At 51.1% G+C, this 22,197-nt stretch overlaps 1 protein-coding gene across 4 annotated transcripts in view; it reads left to right on the forward strand.

Annotated features, from left to right (window-relative positions):
• ARHGAP1 (Rho GTPase activating protein 1) overlaps positions 1-22,197 on the forward strand; it is a 902,391-nt gene that overhangs the window by 466,326 nt on the left and 413,868 nt on the right. The gene's annotated exons all lie outside the window — the stretch shown is intronic.

The following is a 22,197-nucleotide window of genomic DNA, read 5'->3' on the forward strand; positions in this document are numbered from 1 at the left end:
CAAAAATGACTGCCCTATCATTCTCCTGCCAGTCCTCGCCAGTCATAAAATGCTTTGACACTAACCAACTGCAACAACAAATCACCAAATACAAACCTACTCAACCCCTTACAATCTGGCTTTCAACTTGGACACAGCACTGAGACCGGTACACTTCACCTCCTCGATGACCCCAGTAACATTATCCCTGCGTGATGTGTAGTGAACCCAAGATCTCTCACGCGTCAAGGTCCCTCAGATTGTTTTTTTCCGCCCAGCATACTGTTTGCCTTATGCGGAGCTCGTCAGAGACATTGCCTATTGTCCCTCCGACCTTTGGTGGAATAATTATATAAAATACTTAAGATCACCCTAGCCGTCCCTTATTTCGACGGCTATTCCAGATCTCACCAAAAAACCTGAACCTTCAGAACTTCGACGGACGGTGATCCAGTCGGCGCTGCCGACCGCGTCGCCTTCCGCCGGCCTACAAAGTAGGGAGAGTGGGGTCGGGGTGGACATTTCTGTACAATCTGCGAATGCCTTTCCCTTTCCTTCCTCTTTCCCTTTTGGTCTTCGTCACTCTACCCATCCTCAGCTATGGAGAGGACTCCATTTAGGTTTTGCCCCATTTCCAAGGCAAATTTCCTTGGAAAGAAGCATACACGGTGTAACCGTTGCTTGCCCCTCGATCACAATGAAGTAGATTGCGCAGCTTGTAAGCTCTTCCGTCCTAAGACCTTAAAGGAGCGCAAAGTCAAGCGGTGGGCGGCCTACGGGATGTCGAAGGCTGAGTTTTCTCCTGCTGCCGCAGCCACCGAATGTGACAGCGGCAATAGTGACAAACAGATCTCCGACCCGGAGGTCGTTGACCTTTGGACAGAGCGCTCTCGCTACGCATCATCTGTCCCCAGTCCCGCCAGGCACTGCTATTGGGAAGGTACACCCCAGCGACAAAGGCTAACATTTACATAGCAGTAAGCACACAACCCCAAGCCAATCTTCGACCAAGTCGGAGAAGACTTCAGTGCCAACGTGTACACCGGAAGCTCCGGCGGCACCTGCCGACCGTAATGATCGGCAGCCCTCCCCGTAGCCGCGCATAGCGACCGGGCCATCAAAAACAAAGGGTGCTATCTCTAATATCTTGAAAATTGTATGCAAAGGGACAGGCTTGTTACCCGTTCAGAGCAACCCACGCCCAGAAGACCACAGGAGGCGAGCTCTTTGGACCCTGTAGCCAAATTCCCAAGACTCTTTGACCCCTCTCAGGACGAGGATATATACACCTATGACCTCACTGAGGAGGGAGGAGACTCCTGCAGACACTCAGGATGAAGATCAATTCAACAATCCTGAGGACATCCATGATCCCATAGAGGGGTGGGGGGGAAAACCCGGATATGGGTGACACTCAGCCATGGCAGTCTCCAGATCCTTCACCAGATCCTGATCCCCTGTTTGGATTCCCCCAGAACACTCCCACTAGACAACCCTCGCCAGTGGATGATCAATTGACGTTTAACATCATGTTGCGCAAAGCAGCTGAACACTTTGACTGAGAGCAGACAAGTGAACCAAAGCATACTCAAGAACACTTTGGATTCTGCCGAAACATCTGGTCGATCTCTGGCTCAGGGCACACTCTTGAAGAGACACGCGTGGCTAAGAAACTCAGGGTTCGACCCAGAGACGCAAGCGTCACTTCTAAATAAACGCTTGGAATAATCCAACCTGTTTGGGAAAGCGTTCTACAAGGCCCTCGAGACTGCAAAAAAAGAGCATGACACCCTGAAAAAGCTAGACCAAATTACACAAAGACCCTCTACAAGACGAGGATCTGGGTACAGACGGCTTTTTTGTGGCAAACGCTTTCCTTAACAACCGTACACCTCGGGAAACAATTGGTCCTCTCCACAGGGAACCAGCGGATACACCGCCCCGTATCCCCAGAGTGGTCAGCGTCGTGGGAAAGGAAGGGGCCGGAACTGAACCCCCAGAGGCTCCCCGGCCTTGGGTTCAAAATGACCCAAAGATTCGGGTCCCCTCCCATGACTCCCCGGTTGGGGAGGGGGGGCAGCTAACATTGCTCCAGACCATCTTTGTACCCTTCAGGAAGTCGAGACACTACAAGAAAAGGGAGCCATACAAGTGGTACCTCTGTCACAGGTAAAAGGTATTTATTCAGTGTACTTCCTTGTACCCAAAAAGGATCTAACAATGCACCCTGGATTAGATCTGCACCCAGCGAACAAATTTGTAAAGCCACAAATGTTCTGCACGGTCACTCTGCAGTAAGTAATTCCCCTGCTATCACAGGGGGATTACATGGCAACACTGGACATGAAAGATGCATACTTTCATAGTTCAGTGTTGCAAGCGCACAGAAAATACCTCAGATTTATGATCAAGACAAGCATTATCAGTTCAAGGTACTACCCTTCGTCATAGCATCTGCACCAAGGGTATTTACAAAGGTACTAGCGGTGGCAGCAGCACATCTGCGCAGGCAATCCATCCCGGTCTATCCTTACCTCGACGACTGGCTCATAACGGGGCGCTTACGAAACCTGACTGTCAAATACCCAAAAGACGATAGATCTTTTATTCAGTCTGGGATTCAAATAGAGAAAATCCAGCCTAGACCCTAGTCAGGTTAAGCAGTTCCTAGACGGCCTCGTCTTCCCCTTCAACAAGAGGGTCCAAAACATGCTGTTTCAAAGACCTCAGTATGTAGCCAGTCGAAAGGTGACGGTACGCAAGGCTATGTGACTGTTAGGAATGATGATGGCATCATGTATTTGCTTGGTGTTCCACGCGCGCTTGCACCCAATGCAGGAGTGGCTGAACAGCCAGTGGTGTCAGGCCAGCGGACAATGGGACCATCTAGTGGTTGTCTCGCCAGCCCTCGTTCTCTCGCTGCGGTGGTGGTCGATGGACAACCTCTTGAAGAGGAAATCCTTCACCACCCCCGCAGTGGAAGCCAATCTAACTACAGACACATCTCTCACAGGGTGGGGAGCTCACCTGCTACAACAAACAGCGCACAGAGTTTAGTCGTCGGACATAGCATCGAACCACATAAACTTGTTGGAACTGTTGGCAGTGTTCAAAGCACTAAAAGCTTTCCATACACAACTGCAAGGAAAGACGGTCCTGATCCTCACAGACCTCACCACGGCCATGTACTATCTGAACAAACAGGGGGGGGGGGGCACTCACCTACAGGGCTGTCCAAACTGTCACAGAACATTTGGAAGTGGGCTCTCAAACGCAACCTGTTCCTGTTATCACATGTCCAGGGGAACTCGATCTTCTAGCAGACGTACTCAGCAGAGATTTCCCGTTGCCCATGGAGTACGAATGGCGATTACACAAAGACATCGTCTCCAACGTTTTGGCAGAATGGGGCTTCCCAGAGATTGATTTCTTCACAACTCTGGAGAATGCTCAATGCCAAAATTACAACTCTAGGTACCCCCAGAACCGTTCCAAGGGGAACGGACTCTGGATATCCTGGTCAGGTAAATGTATATGCTTCGAATCCCCCCCCTGCCCCTGACTCCTCTTCAACTAATAGTGCACAAGATGCACCAGGAACCAGTCACGATGATACTGGTGGCCCCCATGTGGGCCCGCCAACCCTGGTTCACTCATATGATGTAGATGTCCCTATCTCCTCCAGTGAAACTGCCTTGCCCGTACAACATGTTGTCGCAAGACAAAGTGGAGAAGCTTCACCCATGCCCGCAGACATTGAACTTAACAGCCTGGCTCCTGAAGTCAGAGTTTGGGCACCTGCAGCTCACTCAGATGTATGGACATTCTCAGGGAGGCAAGAAAATCAAACGCTCGATATTGCTATTCCAGTAAGTGGAAATGGTTTGTCATCTGGTGCAGCTCAAAGAGCATTAACCCTATTAACTGCTCTCCCACACACATTGTTTTGTACCCAACTCATTTACTTGACTCAGGCCTGGTCTTTAACTCGCTAAAGGTTCACTTAGCTGCGCTTTCAGCCTACACTACATCACAACAAAGGAAGAAGTTCATTACTACTTTCTGTAGGGTTTCAATAGCTGGGCCCGGGATTCTGATTGGGAGGGCGCCTATTACATATAAGAAGGTGGAAGATACCAGTTATTAAGGCTTTCATGGAGGGAGTGAGAAGAATTCACCCTCCCATTAGAAGTTCATTACTGCTTTCTGTAGGGTTTGAATAGCTGGGCCCGGGATTCTGATTGGGAGGGCGCCTATTACGTATAAGAATTTAGGGAGTAGTCATTTTAACCGCAGTAATTCGCGCTAGCCAGGATAGCTCCTGCAATTGCCAACGTTTTAGGTCACCGGTTAGTGTTTTAAAGAGGTCTGGGATATTGGTGTCATATAGTTTATTGTATCTGGGAGTCAGTTGTATTCCTAGATATTTTACTGCCTTCTCCAGCATGGGGTCTGGCATGGATTCACATGCTCATGAATATTCCCCGTCGTCAGGCTGGGAATCCTTGGTAAAGAAAAATCAGTATCAGTTTTGTTTCTGATCTGTCTTTCGTAGTAGTAACCAATCACTGATCTCTGCGTCATACTGACCACAGCCAATGACTGCCCTCTACCTAAGCCCCGCCTCTGGCAGCCATCTTCAGATTTTTACTGCACGTTCAAGTGTTGGGAGTCCTTGTGCTTAGCTCTCGAGCTTTTACTGCGTGTTTCGCGCTTTTTCAGGTGAATTTTCACATTTTTTCAGTTAATCGAGCCTCAAGCTCCACCGTTTCTACTCCCGTTAACGGCTACCCGTTACGGGATTTTCCTACGCCCCTCAAGGGTGAAGATTTCGTCGAATCAACTTCTTGGAGGATTCCAGAAGATTCGCAGCCTACTTCGAGATGGCCCAGGACGCGAGTTCGTCACCCGGACCCAAGCTGTTTCGCAGCTGCCCTGGATGCGGGCTGCAGAATGTGTTTAAGGAAGACAAACATTTGCGATGCCTCTACTGTCTTCATGGGGACAAGACTCATGTAGAGAAGGACTGCCAGTTCTGCAAGAACTTGTCGGAGCGGACCATGAGGGACCGTCGATCCCGTCTCGCCAGCTGGTTGGAGAAGGGCTCAACGGGTGAGAAGAAGAAGAAAGGGTCCGAGCGGGCTTCTAAGTCCCGTGCGGGCACCCCGGCGACGGGGGCCCAACACCAGGCCAAGCGCTGCGAGTCCGCTGGCTCCGGGAGCGCCGAAAGGTCGGGCTCTTCGGTCGCCAGGCAGGGCGTGCCATCCCCGGCACCGTCAACCACGAGCCAGCGCTCCGGTTCGGGGAAGAGGAAGTCCGAGACCCCGGGTAAGCTTCGGGAGAAGCCCCGTCCGATCTCGGAAGAGGGGGAGCGAGGCGTCACCCCTCCCCCTAAGGAGAAGGCCCGGGATGCACCTAAGTTGGTGAAGGCCCCTACCCAGCAGGCAAAGGCCTCTATCGAGGCGATCGCGGCGACTCTGGCCAAGCCGGCAGAGACCCCGCCAGCGGAGACTGCCTCCGGGACTAGAGTTTCCCTGCCGCCAAGGAGGGAATCCTCTTTTCAGCCCATCGTCATGGCCACCATGATGGAAGAAGCGAGGGTGGGCACGGTAGCCTCCTCGAGCTCGGAGTCAGCCTCGGAGGAGGAACTGACTGAGGCCGTGAGGAAACTCGAAGTCCAATTCGAGAAGGTTCGATCCCGTAAGGAAGATCCTCGGGGGATAACCGAGGAAGACGACGATGGCGCAAGGAAGAGCAGCCTTCCCTTCCGGCGCAGCAGGAACCTAGGCCTCAGGATAGCTCGGCAGCCATTTTGTCTGCGATCCAGTCCTTATGCTCTGAGATAAGGACGAGATTACCACGGCCCAGGCCGGAGGACCCGCAACCTGGCCCGTCGGGAAGTCCTCAGAACAAACGACGGAGGACTCAACCCTCTCCTCCACTCGCCCCCGTAAGGCCTACAGTTCCCTCCTCATCCTCCCACGAGTCGGGAGATGACGGTGCGATGGGCTCGACGACGGGCTCTGAGGGCGACGACGACGGAACGGGTCACCCGTCGCACGGGACTCGCCGCCCGACGAGATTGGCTCATTCCACGCCATGATCGCAAGGGCGTCCGAATTGTTCCAGCTCTGCCCGGAGGAGCAGAAAAAGGAAGGTTTCCTCTATCAGCACCGGGAGGCCAAGAGGAAGACTGTCATCACGGTGCCTCTAATCGATGACATCTGGGAGGAGGGCCTGTCGGTTCTCAAGAACCCCTCCACGGCACCAGCCAAACGGGACCAGTACAAGAAGAAGTACCGGGTCCCCGAAACCGCCCCGCTGTGCCTCAGGGCCCAGCCAACGCCAGACTCGGTCGTCTCGGCGGCGGTGAAGAAGAAAGCGGCGGGGTCAGGAGCCTCGACGTCGAATTCCCCGCCGGACGGCGAGGGAAAGAAGTTGGACGCCATGGGGCGGCGGGTCATTTCGTCGGCGGCGACGACGATCAAAGCGGCCAACGCCCTGGTCGATCGTGGCCCGTTACGACAGGGAGCTCTGGTTTAAGATGGCCCCCATATTGGACTTCCTACCGGATGACAAGAGGTCCGAGGCCCTGGAAATACTTCAAGAAGGCGAGGTGGCGGCGCACCACGCCATAACGGTGGCAACCGATATTGCCGATACCGGGTTCCGCCAGCTGGGCAACGGTGTTTGCCTACGACGACGGGGTTGGCTCCGGGCGACCGACTTCCGTCAGGACGTCCAGACCAGGGTGTTGGACATGCCGTTCGACGGCAGCAACTTGTTCGGGAAGGCGGTGGACGAATCCCTCCAAGCCATAAAGACGGACACAGAGACGGCCCGCACCCTAGGAGCCCTTCAGCAACGACGGCCCTTTCGCAGCTCCGGAGGCAGACAGGGTGCCTCCAAGGGATCCAGCGGTGGCTCGTCGTCCTACCGCCAGGCGGCACGCTCCTCGTCTCAGGAGGCCTACAGGGGTCGTGGCAAGCAGGGAGCGCATCGCCGCCGTCGGCAAGGTGGCCAGGGCGGCAAGGCCACCACCTCCAAGCAGGACTGAACCGGCCGTGGTCTCGGGCCCCCACCGAAGCACCCCGGTGGGAGGCCGGCTGACGAAGTTCGTCGGCGTGTGGAAGTCCATCTCCACCGACCATTGGGTGCTGGATACCCTGGCAAGAGGTCACTCTATCGAATTCCTGAAGAAGTGCCCTCACGTTCCACCTGTGGCCAGGAAGGAAAGTCACGTCCCGCAACTGCTGTTGGAAGTACGGGCGATGCTCAGGAAAGGCGCCATCGAGCTTGTCCCAAAGAGGCTCTGGGGCTCTGGGGTGTACTCAAGGTACTTCCTCGTCAGGAAGAAGACGGGCGGCTGGCGCCCCATCCTGGACCTTCGTCGTTTGAACAAATACATCAGGTCACAAAAGTTCAGGATGGTCACCCTCCAGCACGTACTGGGACAGCTGGAGGAAGGAGACTTTCTATCGTCGTTGGACCTAGAGGATGCATACTTCCACGTTCCCATCCTCAAAAGTCACCGAAAGTTCCTCAGGTTCGTCGTCCAGGGACGCCACTACCAATTCAGAGCACTGCCGTTCGGATTGAAGTCGGCCCCCAGGGTCTTTACCAAGTGCCTAGCACCAGTGGCGGCGCGGCTGCGCCTGCAGGGTATTCACGTCGACCCCTACCTGGACGACTGGCTCATCCGCTCAAGGACGAGGGAACTCGCCATCGAACACAATGCGAGTACCGTCCAGCTACTCACAGACCTGGGATTCGCCATAAATTACCCAAATTCCCACCTGGTGCCGTCGCAGGTGGCCCTGTTTCTGGGAGCGAAGCTCGATACAGTGAGGCGCCTGGCGGCACCGTCGGAAGAACGGACGTAGACCATTCTAGGCAAAGTGCAGCGCCTGCTAGCCACGAACGTGGCCAGGGTGAGGTCCATCAAGTCCCTCCTGGGGATGATGTCCTCTTGCATCTACCTGGTGCGCCTCTGCAGACTACGGATGCGCCCTCTTCAAGAATTTCTCGACGCCCGTTGGATGCAGGCGACGGGCACCTTCGAAGACAGGGTCGCCCTCAACGAGGTGTTCCGGCGAGCGATTCAGTGGTGGGGCGTTCGAGCGCACCTCACGGCGGGCAAGGACTTTCAGACGCCGGCGTACCAGGAGACGGTGACGACGGACGCCTCCCTGGAAGGTTGGGGCGCCCACACCGGAGATCTCCACGCAAGAGGCCTCTGGCTCCCGGAGGAGAGGCTCCTGCACATCAACGTCCTGGAACTCCGAGCCGTGTTCTGGGCTCTCAAATCGTTCCTCCCGTCGCTCAAGGGCAAGGTGGTGCGGATCTTCACGGACAACACCACGACAATGTTTTACATACGGAAGCAGGGAGGCACCAGATCCCCAGCCCTATCCAAGGAGGCACAGGATCTGTGGCGCTGGGCGGTCGCCCAGGGGATGTTGCTGGTTCTCTTCCACCTGGCAGGAGAAAGAAACGCCATCGCCGACTAGCTCAGCAGGGAGCTGCACGCGTGTCACGAGTGGGAACTGCGCCAGGATCAGGTGGATCAACTCTTCCGACGATGGGGCAAACCCCAAATCGACCTGTTCGCAACATCGACTAACTCGAAGTCCAAGAGGTTCGCCAGCAGGTTTCCCCAGCCGAGAAGCATGGGCAATGCGTTCTCGTTCCCCTGGGATGGCCTTTACCTGTATGCGTTCCCGCCGTTGCTGCTTCGACTCATCAACCAGCTCAAGAGGTCCCGGTGCAGGATGATCCTCGTCGCACCGGCGTGGCCGAGGCAGATCTGGTTCCCGGACCTTCTGGGCTTGTCAACGTCCCCTCCCATCAAGCTGTCGGCGGACACGGACCTTCTCTCCAGAGAAGGAGGCGCCATCTTCCACCACGACCCGGCGTCGCTGAACCTGCAGGCTTGGCTCCTGCAGCGCTAGAGTTTGGAGGCTACGATATACCGGCCGATTGCAGAGAGGTTCTTTCAAAGGCCAGGGCGTCCTCGACTCTCAAATGCTACGGTCATAAGTGGAAGAGGTTCTCTATCTGGTGCCGAGCACAGAAGATCAACCCCCTACGGATTACGGCCCCCAAGTGCTGCCATACCTGCTATCGCTGGCAAAGGCTGGGCTGGCCCACGCCTCCATTAAGATTCATCTGGCGGCGATCTCCAGATACACCAGAACCACAGGACGGACGTCCCTGTGGTCCCATCGACTGGTAAACGAGTTTATGAAAGGACTGTTCCGGTCGTTCCCGCCGGTGAACGCCCCGGCCCCGGCGTGGGAACTTAACATGGTGCTGACCAGGCTCATGGGGCCCCCATTCGAGCCGATGCACTCCGCACCGATGAAGTTTGTGTCGTGGAAGACTGCATTCCTGGTGGCCATTACCTCCGCACGACGAGTGGGAGAGATCCAGGCCCTATCCTGCAAAGCACCGTACTTGACTTTCCATGCCTCGAGGGTGGTGCTTAGGACGCACCCCTCCTTTATGCCCAAGGTGCCGTCGGACTTCCATCTTAACGAGCCCCTGGTGTTACCTGTTTTCTTCCTGTCTCCTTCGTCGCCGGCCGAGAGGACTTTGCACTCGCTGGATGTGGCTAGACCGCTGAAGTTCTACGTGGACCGCACGAAGAGTTTTCGGAGGACATCACAGCTATTCGTGAACTTTGGACCTGTGAATCAAGGGAAGGCTCTCTCGAAGTCTTCTATTTCCAGATGGCTCTCCGGCTGCATCATGCACTGCCACCGGTTGGCTAACCAACCGCTGCCAGGCCGTCCGAGAGCCCATTCGACCAGAGCGATCGCTGCTACTACGGCGTTCTTATCTGGTGTGCCCCTGCTGGACATCTGCAGGGCTGCTACGTGGAGGTCGACGCACACCTTCACGAGATTCTACTGCGTCGATCGGGATTCCAGGGAGGAGTCCAGGGTCGGCCAGCAGTGCTGCGCAACCTGTTCGCTTAAGGTGAGCCTGGTGAGGAGGTAAGAGATGCTTAATGTTGAGTTTTTTGTATTGCTTAATGTTGAGCCTTTTGCCACCCCCCGTGGTTGTGCATGTGTGTACTGCTATTTATTCTTATATTCATGAGCATGTGAATCCATGCCAGACCCCATGCTGGAGAAGGAACAAGTTACTTACCTGTAACTGTTGTTCTCCAGCATGGGTCTGGCATGGATTCACATGCGAACCTTCCCGCCTACTCCTCTGCGGCTCTTCACTTGGTCATACTGCCACTTCACGTGCTACCAAATCTGAAGATGGCTGCCAGAGGCGGGGCTTAGGTAGAGGGCAGTCATTGGCTGTGCTCAGTATGACGCAGAGATCAGTGATTGGTTACTACTACGAAAGACAGATCAGAAACGAAACTGATACTGATTTTTCTTTACCGAGGATTCCCAGCCTGACGACAGGGAATATTCATGAGCATGTGAATCCATGCCAGACCCATGCTGGAGAACAACAGTTACAGCTAAGTAACTTGTTCCTTATGCTCCCATTTCAAGGGGTATTGATTTTCCCATACCAGGACCCACTCTGGAGTTTCGGTGACATTAAGAGCTTTGTACTTGGGGTAGTTGATGTTGAATCCTGAGGCACTCGCAATCGTGTATCCGCTGGTAAGGAGCGTCCGGTGTCCCCCAGGAACAGGAGGATATCATCCGCATATAAAGCTACCTTTTGTGGTCCAGCATCGCCCGCCTCTAACCCCCCAGATCCCAGGGTGACTACAAACCCTACATGCAAATGGCTCCATAGCCATGGCAAAGATCAGGGGCAACAGAGGGCACCCCTGTCTTGTGCCTTTCTGAATAGGTATACACTCGGTTAGTTTCCCATTGAGCATAAATCTTCAGGATGGGTTTGTAAAATTGGCCATTATCATGCGGGTGAAATTTGGTCCACAACCAAACTTCCCAAGGACCAGCCGTAGGAATCCCCAATATAAGCTGTCAAAAGCTCTGGAAGCATCCAGAGCTGCTACTGAGAATTCCTGACCAGACCTCCGTCCCCAGTCGATTGTGTTGATGGCTCTGCGAATGTTGTCGTATGTATGCCGCCCCTTCACAAAACCCGCCTGATCAGTATGGATTATCTCCGGGAGCACCATTGCCAGTCTACGGGCTAAGATCATGGAGTAAATCTTTGCGTCTCCATTTACTAAAGAAGTTGGGCGGTAGCTTGCACAATCCACCGGGTCTCTGTCTGGTTTCAGTAATAGTATTGTGGTCGCTGGGCCCATGTCCCCGGATGTAAACCCTTTGTCTCTAATACGATTAAATAATTGCGTTAGGGGACCTATTAATGTGGTACTGAAAGTTTTATAGTATGTGTTGCTTAACCCATCTGGGCCCAGGGTTTTATGTCCCTTCAGTGCTATCGCCTCCCCGACTTCCTCCTCTGTTATCGGGCCTTCCAGCTGCTGCTTGTCTGCCTCACTGATTTGTGGTAACTCCACCTGATTTAGAAATGCAACTTGTGCCTCTTCCTCTAAGTTTTCTTTTTTTTAAATTGTTGGTGTAGTATGTGAACATTACCTCCTCTATCTCCTTCTCCCCTCTCACTATCTCCCCGTTCCCATCGCGGAGTTGGTTTATGCGGTTCTGGAGTTTTTGGTGTCGCAGTTTGGCAGCAAGGAATTGATTAGCTTTACCCCCATGCATGTAATAAAATTGCTTAGTTTGTACCAAGAGGCGTGCCGCATCATCCGCCAAATGTGTTTATAGGATTGCTCTGGCCTTCTTTAATTCCCGCCATGCCTTCTGTGAGCCTTTATTCTTATATTCCACCTCTGCCCTATGAATGTTGGCATCCTTACTACATCTCACCCGTTCCCGACTCTTAATATAGTTTGATGTTTGCTCAATGAATTCCCCCCTTGTTACCGCTTTACTGGCATCCCAGATGGTCAGCCAGTCCATCCCCGGTGTCGGTTTTTCTCGAAGTAATTATGTAGGGTTTGTTCTATACTGATTCGGACCGTTAGATCTTTCAGTAATACTTCGTTTAATCGCCAGGGTTTGTGAAATTGTTGCTGCGGGTGGTCTGGCTCTATTTTAAGCAAAACCGGAGCGTGGTCTGTCAAACACTGCACCCCGGTTTCCAATCCCGTGACCTGTGGGATCACTGTTTCAGAAATGAGAATCATATCGATTCGGGAATAGCCCCTGTGCACTGCTGAATAGTGGGTGTATGCCCTGTCCTGTGCACTAAAAAATCTCCAGGTTTCCAAGAGATGTAGTTCCCTCAGAAATCTGGCCAGAGCCTGCCTAAATGTATGATCATTGGAAGTGGCTGGGAGAGTTTTATCCAATTTTGCGTCCATCGCCCCGTTAAAATCGCCTCCAATTAGAATTTTCCCAATTCCCCACTGTGCAATTTTAGGCGGTAGGCTCAGTAAAAAGTTGTCTGGTTTCGCGTTAGGAGCATATATTGAGATCAGGGTAACCAGTTGAGCCATCAGCAACCCCCCAGCCCCAGCATTAAGTAGCGGCCCTCCGGGTCTTTTTTAAGGAATCGCTTCTCAAAATTAATACCTTTTGCCATTAAGATACCTACTCCCCGCTTTTTAGTCCCACTGGAGGCCAGATATGGTATGGGGAAGGCTGTCTCAACCTTTGTTCATCCTCTGGTAATAAATGCGTTTCTTGCAGCCATACCACTGAAGCGTGCATGTCCCTTAGCCTAGTTAACATGGATTTCCGTTTGACTGGGGAGTTAAGCCCCTGAACATTTAATGAGATGAAGGTCAGCTCAGGCATTATTGTGGTTCAACCCTTAGTCCTTCTCTTTGCAGTCACGCTCACAGCTTTCCCACCAGTTGCATATGCATTCGGTACTTTATCACCCAAAACGGATAAAACAAAATAAACTCCCCCCTTCCCAACTTTAAATTCAGAACTTCTCAAGAACATTTTCCCCTTAAGGTGTTCAAAAAATATCACCAGGTTTTATACTCACCTGGGAAATTTGGGTTCCGGATTCCTGTTTCTTCCCCCGCTCCCTCTCCCCCGTCTTGATGCTTGTTGTGCTTGTTTCTTGTGCATCAGTTTAGTTCATAATCACGCTACAGCTACAAGACTCTCATTTTTAGAATAGCAACCTCATTTCCAAGCCTGAAGGAGCCAACGTTAGTCTCCTGGGTTTTTGGCAATTGCTCAGGTGGGGTCCGAAGGCATAGACTCCTTAGTACGCCCTCGTGGTCGAGGACGTCCTTGCCTCCCTTGCCCTCTTCCAAGACCTCCTGTTGTTTCCCTGTTCCGGGATGGAGAGCCATCTTTATCGGTGAGAATGCTTTCTTCATCGTTCTGCATTTCTGCCATGTCCTCTTCTTTGGAGACAGAGAATCTCTGGCCCCTCCACTCAAAACGCAGATATGCTGGATGTCCCCACCGATAACGCACCTCCCTTGTTCTGAGCCAATCAGTGACCACTCTCAGCGTTTTCCTCCTGGCAAGTGTAGCTTGGGCTAGATGCTGGAATAGTTGAATTGGGGCAGAGCGGAACCTAATAGGCTCCTTCTTACGGGCAGCTTGCATGATGTCCTCTTTAAGCTGAAACATATGTATCCGGGTTAGGACGGCCGGAGTCAAGTTCTTATTGATTTGGTACGTAGAATAAATCCTGTGCGTCCGATCCAGCACAATTTCTTTTGTCCTCTGCGTTCAAAATGTGTCGGAACAGGTCCACAACATATTGTTGCAAGTCAGAGTCTGTTATAGATTTCGGGATACCGCGGATCTGAATGTTATTTCGCCTGGACCTATTTTCAGCATCCTCCTGTTTATTTTGTACCTTTTCCATTTGTTGCGCCAGCTCAAGGACTCTGTTTGCCAAAACGTCATGTTCATGAGTTTGTTCCGATACCACCGTCTCAACTTCATCAATCCTTTTTTCAATTGCTACAACCCCTTTATTGAGATCTGCAATGGATTTAGCAAAGTTATTTGCGCTGTCTTTGTCTTTTTAAAGTTCCAGCAGCATTTCCAACAAGTCTGATTTTCGAATAGATGGGTCCTCCAGTCCCTCCGCAACCCTCTGAAGGGGGGGGCGGGTACCTGGGCGTGCACCTGGTTACGCTTCTGAGGATCCGCTGCTTGCAGCATGACTTTAATGTCTCCAGAGCCTTGATTTTTAATTTTCGTGGCTTGTTTGGACATCCTGGACAGCCTATGGTGCACTGGTTTGTTGCCTTGGTTTAGGTCAGACGTGTTAGTGTCAGGGCTGTTTGTCGCCGTTGTCCATCGGGTATATATCCCTCGACCCTAGGTAGCTCTTTTTGTAGACTGGTCAGGTGCAGTTCTTTTCTTTCGGTCCCTTCATGTTGTGGGCCGAAGTTTGTTATATAATTAGAGATGGCCCAAAAAAGAACGCTGCTCTGTTTTTTGGCCCCTTAAGCTCTTTATGCCTTGGGAGGGATATGTGCTTCTGCCCCCGGCCGCTGTCCTTTATGCTTGCCTATGCCCAGCTACTTATTATTCTGGCAGATTTGGGTGACTTCCTGTATCTCCAATGAAGCAAGATGCACGTTTAATACAGGGCCATAGTTCTTTTGTGAGATCGGCCCCTGTGGTGTGTTAGGTGGGTGAGAGCTGCTACAGGGTTGTGCAGTATCACTAGGCAGTTGTCATACGGCCAAATGCCATCTCTCCCCGCAGGGGTTTCACCAACGTTTATTTTGGTTAAGCTGTATGTCAATGTCTCACCTACCCCAGGTTCAGGCTATGGGGAGAGTAGCCAGAGCATCAGGCATCCCCCTTCCGAGGTTGCATGCTCCCGGAGTTTTGGGACATCAGGGATACTGACCCACTGTTCAGCTCCTCTTATCACTACCAGTTAGCTCTGTTGTGTTGCTCAAGCATTCATGCCGTTGGCCCGGCCTCCATGGGGACCACCCCACACACAGCCTTCCAGAACCCTAGGTCGGCACGAATGAATAGGTCGGCAGACCCTGCCGTTAAGAGCTGCCCTCCGCCACCATAGTCAATCCGCTTCCTGTAGTAGCTTGCCCCCCAGAAGTCAGTTGTGTACACATTAATGGGGGTCTATTCACTGTACCAAGCCTTTGCCCCTTTTAAATGTACCTGCATCCCGGTCGTAGTTGTTCGGGCGTGTTAGGCAGAAACCTGTGCAGTTCCCTTTGGGAACACTGCAAAAGATTTAGGACTACAGGTGTTGGCAGTAAACCCACTTGGTAGCAGTCTGTACCACCCAGATTTACCTGGTAACTGTGGCTGAGCAGTCAGACTTCCCTCAAGAAGAGTTAGGCCGTATGCAAAGTATACACAATAGGCACTCGGATACAATAGCACAAGCAAACACTGACCAGAGCTTTGGTATCAAAGTATATAATTATTTATTTAAACACACACTGTTTGAAACACTCTAGCACTCTTATTTGTAAAACACTCTAAACACAGTTACTATTATGATATATACAACCCTGATTCCTTATCAGACAAGTCTTAGTTAACACCACTTATTTCCAGACAGAGGTGAGCACTTAACTATAGATGGCACTCCAATAGGTTCATGAAAAAGGGAGGGAAAAAGGCAGAATATGTGAAGATACACCACTCTAAGATTTAGGAACACTTTTAGCAAGGCAGAAGAGCAAAAGTCACAGGTGAGCCAAAGTCCATAGGCTGGGCCCACTCTTAGTGAGAGCAGAGCACAAATGTGCCCAATATCACACAGTTACACTAGGCTTTGAAAGTCTTGCAGAGAGTTCGAAGAGAGTTTAGAGAGGCTCAGAAAAGTTTAGCCAGGGTGTCCCAGGCTAACGCAGGTTCGAAAGCCGGGGGCTAAATCTACCCCGTACAGTCTGTGGCAAGGGAAGCCAGGTGGAACACGGTACCTTAAGTGGGAAGGGTCCTCCAGCGGTGGAAGTTGTTCCTGGCAGCGGGTGCAAGTCTCGGCGTCGTCCAGAGGAAGAGAAGATCTCGACTTGGAGGAAAGATGAAGGTCGTTGCACTGCCAGGGAAGAAACCAGCCGCTGAGTCTTCCAGTTAAAGGTATTACCCTTTATTTCGCGGTCGTGGTAAAATGTGGTATTCCGGTTGCCGGGGTGCTTGGCACAGGCAAGGCGGCCACGAGATGCGTCGGGAAGGCGAAAAGACGGTGAAACTGGTTATCCCCACCAGTCAAAGGAAGAAGACTCTCCGGCGGGAGATCTCCTCTGTCGTTGGGAAAAGTGGTGAGACGGTTCAGCAGGGCTCCACCGATGGTGTCGTCGTAGCAGGTCGGCTCAGCTTCTCCCTCGTCGGATTCTTAGGTCCTTTGGCGACTTCTGAAGTTCCAGTCCCCAAAGCCCTGCTTTTATGCAGAAAACCCCCATTCACTCAGCCTAGCTGTCACTCAAACATGCTAACTGGTGAGCCGGCCGGCTCACCACTTGGGCCAATCAGGACGGAGTGCGACTTGAGTTGCCTAGGCAACTCAGTCCAGGGTGCCTAAATCCCCCTCCACCCCTCCTAAGTACCCCAGACAGAGTGGCACCACTTTGGAGGGCTTCTGTGGAGAAGCCCGCCAAAAAGTGGAACAAAGGGCTCGACCTGGGTTGGAGTCACAGAAGAGAACACAAACGCCATTTTAGAACCGAGTTTTGGCAAAAAATACCAACTGGAGAATTAATAATAATTAAATAAACCGGCAGTATGTTCGAGGCTATCGTAATTAAATAAATAAAGATAGTAGCCTCGAACAATGGGAAAATCCCATAGAGAAATATTCGCGGTTGTATATAAAAAGTAGTATCAACTGCCACCAGCCAAAACTCGATCAAGGGGGGCGGAGACGTGCCCCCTCGACTAACAGACCCCGGGGCAATCGAATTGTCCCCGCCAGTACGTCCACAATATGATGGTTTGTACTGGTTCTGTTCAGAATTCAAGACTAGTAAAGTCAATATTGACTTTACATGCCCTGGGAGACAGTAGTCAGTCCCAGGGTATGGAGTCTATACTGGGGGGTCACTATGACACCCCTGTGTTACTGCACTGAGGGTGCTGTGTAACACACATCACAAAACAATTGAAGCCCTATGGAGTAAAAGACCCCATAGCCCATTAAACACATCTAGAGTCAAAGGAACACACTCAAATCATGTCCAAGAGTGAGGGTAAAAGTGTCTCACTCTTGGCAGGAGAAAAAAAAAATAAACCCCAAAAATCCAGCAAAGCTGCTGTGGGGGACTCACTAGGTTAGGAAATTCAGCCTAAACAGAGAATTCTCCCTAACAGGGTGCTTTCAAAAGGAGTGGGGGAGGATCCCGGGACGCCGCCATGATTGTCCTGCTACGCGGGTGTCTCGCACCGCAGCCGTTGCATCCCCTCAGCTGGCCTCTTCCCCCTCCCCCCAGCTCCTCGGCTGGCCACAACCCCCCCGCCCCCCAAGCCCCCAGCTCCTCGGCTGGCCACACTCCCCCATAAACCCCCCCACCCCAACATTTAGACAGCCGTCGCCGACAACCATACCCACGAAGACTTTGTCAGCAGTGGTGACAACGCTTGCGTCGATGACGACTATACCATCCATGGAAAGCCACACTACATCGACAACATCGGCGGTACACGGAAAGTCACCAACGCCATTTCTTTCATCACTGTCAATGGGGGGGGGGCCAAAAAATGGAGATTAGAGAATCCCCATCCACAGGCACTCAAAAAAAAGGAAAACCGAAGGAAAACTGGGAAAATCAAAACACAAACGTAAATCTGGGGACAAACCGATTCCAGATGAAGAGGAATAAGAGCCAATAGAAACCAGTACAACAGGTTCTGATGGTTATTAAGCTGCCTCTCAGGCCTTTGCAGTCACCCAACGCCATGAAAGACAAGGCCAGAATATCAAGTGGGGAACCATCACAACCTCACTCACCTAAAGGAGTTTCTGATCAGCCCATAGCACCCAGGGACCCAGCCCTATCCCCAGTCTCGTCGATTCTAACAGATCAGATACTGAAACACCATATCGATTCAGATTTTGAGCTGGGATACTCACCCCAGTGCTCGGAGGAAGACAAGTATTCACCACGCAAAGCACTCATGAGACCAAGGTTGCAAGAACTACCAGAGCCTACGTTGCCGAGGCCGGTTGCGCCCCTCCCAACCTACAGAACCGTTGCTCAACCTGCAGTCTCTGTTGTCATTACAAGTCTTTACTTTCCAATCTCTGCTTCAGCAACTTAATACTAGGCTACCAGTGGGCCCAATTCAGCCATAGGTACCCGACAAGGCCCTGGGCCCCTCTGGGGAGCCCCACAGGCCTAGCAGAATAACTCCAGAGAACATGTGGTTGATCCTAAAAGCAATATGCTTACCAGGCCTACAGTCTCACCACAAAGAGATCATCCTATACCTATGAGGCACACCAGACTAAACAGAACCAGCAGCCCTGTCAGAGCACAAGGCACTTCCTCAAGGCTGCAACACTCCCCATACAGCCAGGAAGAGGGAGAGCTCCAGTCCTCTACCACGGACGATGAAGGAGGTAATAGAGACACTGATACCTCTAAATCACTGCAGCCAGATAACTGGCAGGACACAATTATGTCTAAAGCACAAGTGCAGAAAGTTGGTAATGCCGACTCCCATTTTAGACCACGTATGGGAAGGACGGAAAACCCTTCTCAGAGGCAGCATTAAAAGGCTGCTTGGAAAAGAAATGTAAGGCACTGGAGATGTCCCCGAATGCCTTGCATCTCAACCAATCCCCCGACTCGGTAGTGTCAGCAGCGGCATGCAGAAAATCAAAAGGTCAGAAATGCGCAGTGCCACCTGACAATGACAGCAGGAAGCAAGACTCATTTGGCAAGAAAACTTTGGCCACAGGAGCCCACAACAGTTAAAGCAGTGAATTCACTGACCATAATCTCGAGATACGACTGTGAGATGTGGAACCGGATAACCTCACTGTTGGAGTACTTGCCAGAAGATGAACGTAAACAGGCTCTGAACATCCTGCGAGAAGGGGAAGATGCTTCCAATCATGCGATCAACATTGCAGTCAACATAGCGGAAACAGGCTTTAAACAGATCAGCAATGGCGTTGTGCTGCAGAGACAGGCATGGTTTAAGTGCACAGATGTCAGAGAAGACGTTCAATCAAACCTGCTAGACATGCCCTTTCGAGCCCCCGAGGCGGAAAGCAGGCAGCAGAAACAAGCCTGACTTTCATTGTCCATGGATGCCCACTGTTGAGCTGTAGCAAGTGGGAGGCAATTTACTGTACCATCGGCAGCATTGACAACAGTTAACAGACGGATGGGTGTTGGACATCATACAAAAAGGACACATAATAGAATGCCAGGCAAACCCCCTCCGATGCCTCCAATATTTCAACAACCACACTTAAACATCTTGAAAAGCAAAGTGGAGCAACTGCTCACAAAACATGCAATCAAAAAAGTCCCAGAACATCAAGGGGGCAAGGGCACCTAGTCCAGGTTCTTTGTGGTCTGAAAACCGGACGAGTAATGCTGACCCATTCTAGATTTAAGTCTACGCAGGAACGTCAAACAAAAGTTCAAGATGGTCACCTTAACATAGGTTATAATATCAGTGCGGAAAAACGACTTCCTAGCGTCTCTGGATCTGAAAGATGCATATTTTCACATTCCCATTCGAAAGGGCCACAGAAGGTTTCTAAGATTTGTGCTGGGTACGAATCATTATCTGTTCGAAGTCCTCACGTTTGGTCTTCACTCTGCCCTGAGTACATTCACCAAATGCCTAGCCCCGGTAGCTGCGCCATTCAGGAAAAGAGGATACCACGTGTATTCATATCTCAACAATTGGATTGCCATTTTCGTTGCCAGGTCTGATGGTGCCCATACTAACCAAGAGGTATCCAACACCCTGCCTCGGCTTAGGCAAATCCTGCTTCAAGCCATCAAACACGCTGGTGTTACTAGGGGCACAGTTCAACATCACTGAGGGCCGGGTACGTCCCTCAGTAGAGAGAGCAGCGTCAATACCCGTCTAATCACGAAATTCTACCCGGGCGCCAGAAACTCAGTCAGAACGTTCATGCAACTACAGAGCACCATGTTGTAGTGCATCTCACTGATAAAACATTGCAGGTCACAAATGAGACTGGTCCCAGCTAACAGGGTCATGGAATGACAAGTTGACAGTAGCAAAGATGCTAACAGACAACTTGCACTGGTGGCTCACACATCACAAAGGGAGTCCCGTTCGGGGATTCACTGTTTCAGGAAAATAATTACGGATGCCTCACTGACAGGATGGGGCGCCCACGCAAACCAGCTATCAATAAAGGGCTGTTGGTCCCTGGCTGAAACACAACTCCACATCAACATCTTAGAACTGAAGGCAGTAGGACAAGCCCTTCGCTCGTTCCAACCAGTGCTCCAGAACAAAGTCGTTAGAGTGTTCTCAGACAACACGACCACAATGTATTCTGTGCGAAAAGGAGGAACAAGGTCAAGAGCACTGTCGTTGGAAGCCCAGCGATTATATCATTGAGCCATCAAAAACATGCAATTGCAGACATTGCACCATCTGGGGAAGGACAACAAAACAGACCAACTGGGCAGAACCAATGACCAGTCGCACAAATGGCAATTGGCGAACAGGAAAATCAAACCAATCTTAAGAAATTAGGGAACACCAACCATCAATCTGTTCGCCACGTGGGAGAACGAGAAATGTCTACTATTGTTTGCAAGCAATCCTCACCGCCAATCTGCGGGTGATGAGTTTGCAATTTTATGGGAAGGAATCTTCGCCTGTGTGTCCCCTCCCCCAACACCAGTGATACACAAGGTCCTACACATGATTACGACATACAAGTGCACAGTCATTCTAATAGCGCCAACATGGGCGAAACAACCGTGGTTCTCTGAGCTTGTTCACCTATCCCGGGCCCGTCACATCCCAGGTGTCCTCAACTTAAAGGCCTGGCTCCTGACTTCAAAAAGTGACAGATCTTATGTGCACAAGCAAAATCACTTTTGCAAATGGTGCGCCCAACAACAATTGGATCCATTAAATATAGAACCTCACCAAGTCCTCAAATACCTACTGAAATTAGCAAAATATTATTTGTCACCAGTGCTCCAGATAAGATTTTTAAGTGGGAGTATTTTACTCCCCATTTTTTAAAGTTGGGAGTAAAATGATTTTTTAGGAGTAAAAACGGAAGTCCAGTTCACGATAGGTGTATGCTATAAGTGAATAAAAATATGTTTTAACTGGAAAAACAGAAATGTTTTGGAAATAATAATTCCTTTGCACCTATTTATTCATACACATTAAAAGATACAGGTTTACTTCTTCCAATTAGGCAATAACAATAGTAGTTTGCTCCTGTGGTGCAGAAGGTCTGATGTCTGTTTCCATTTTTGTTGGGAATATTTTTATTCCCTGATTTTATTTTTGCCTATTTTTAAGGAGTAAAAGTGGCCAATACACCCCTTATCCATAGGGCTTTATGTCACCCTCATCCATCAAAGTACATCTAGTGGCGGGCTATAGATACACCAGGAAGCAAGGTAAAGCTCCTACATTTGGGGCTACATAGTAAAACGATTCATGAGAGGCCTATTCCGCACTTACCCACCTCAAAAAGTGCCACCTCAGTGGAGTCTGTAAACCGTGTTATCAGCCCCGATGAAACATCCATTCGGACCTATGGCGCCCTATGGTGACTACAGATAAAGTGTGTGTCCTGGAAAACCGCTTTTCTGGTAGAGATCACGTCTTTAGACGAGTGTCGGAAATACACACACTATGTTAGATCTACGGTTTGAAAAGAACATAGTTGTCTTAAAAACTAACCCTGCATTTGTTCCCAAGGTATTGTCCAATTTACACCTGCAAGCCGAAGTAACCCTACCGGTTTTCTTCGAAGAGTCCTGAAGTTCTACATAGACAGAACCAAGAGTTTTCGATTGACATCTCAACTGTTTGTGGCTTTCGGTACACCTAACAAAGGTCAACCTATTTCAAAGCAAGGTATTGCCAGATGGGTCTCCGCCGCAATTTCAGTGGTGCACACTCAAGCAAATCGTTCATTGCAAGGACCCCATCCATGCTCATTCCACTAGAGCAGTGGGGTCGTCGGCAGCTCTATGGGCAGGGGTTCCCCTGTCAGACATCTGCCACGCAGCAACCTGGGCAGCTCTGCATACCTTTGTCAAACATTACTGCAATGCTGGAGAAGGAGTATGTTGCTTATTTT

Source organism: Ambystoma mexicanum, chromosome 11, assembly GCF_040938575.1.
Source record: "Ambystoma mexicanum isolate Mex_15411 chromosome 11, UKY_AmexF1_1, whole genome shotgun sequence".
NCBI classification, from domain to species: Eukaryota; Metazoa; Chordata; class Amphibia; order Caudata; family Ambystomatidae; genus Ambystoma; species Ambystoma mexicanum.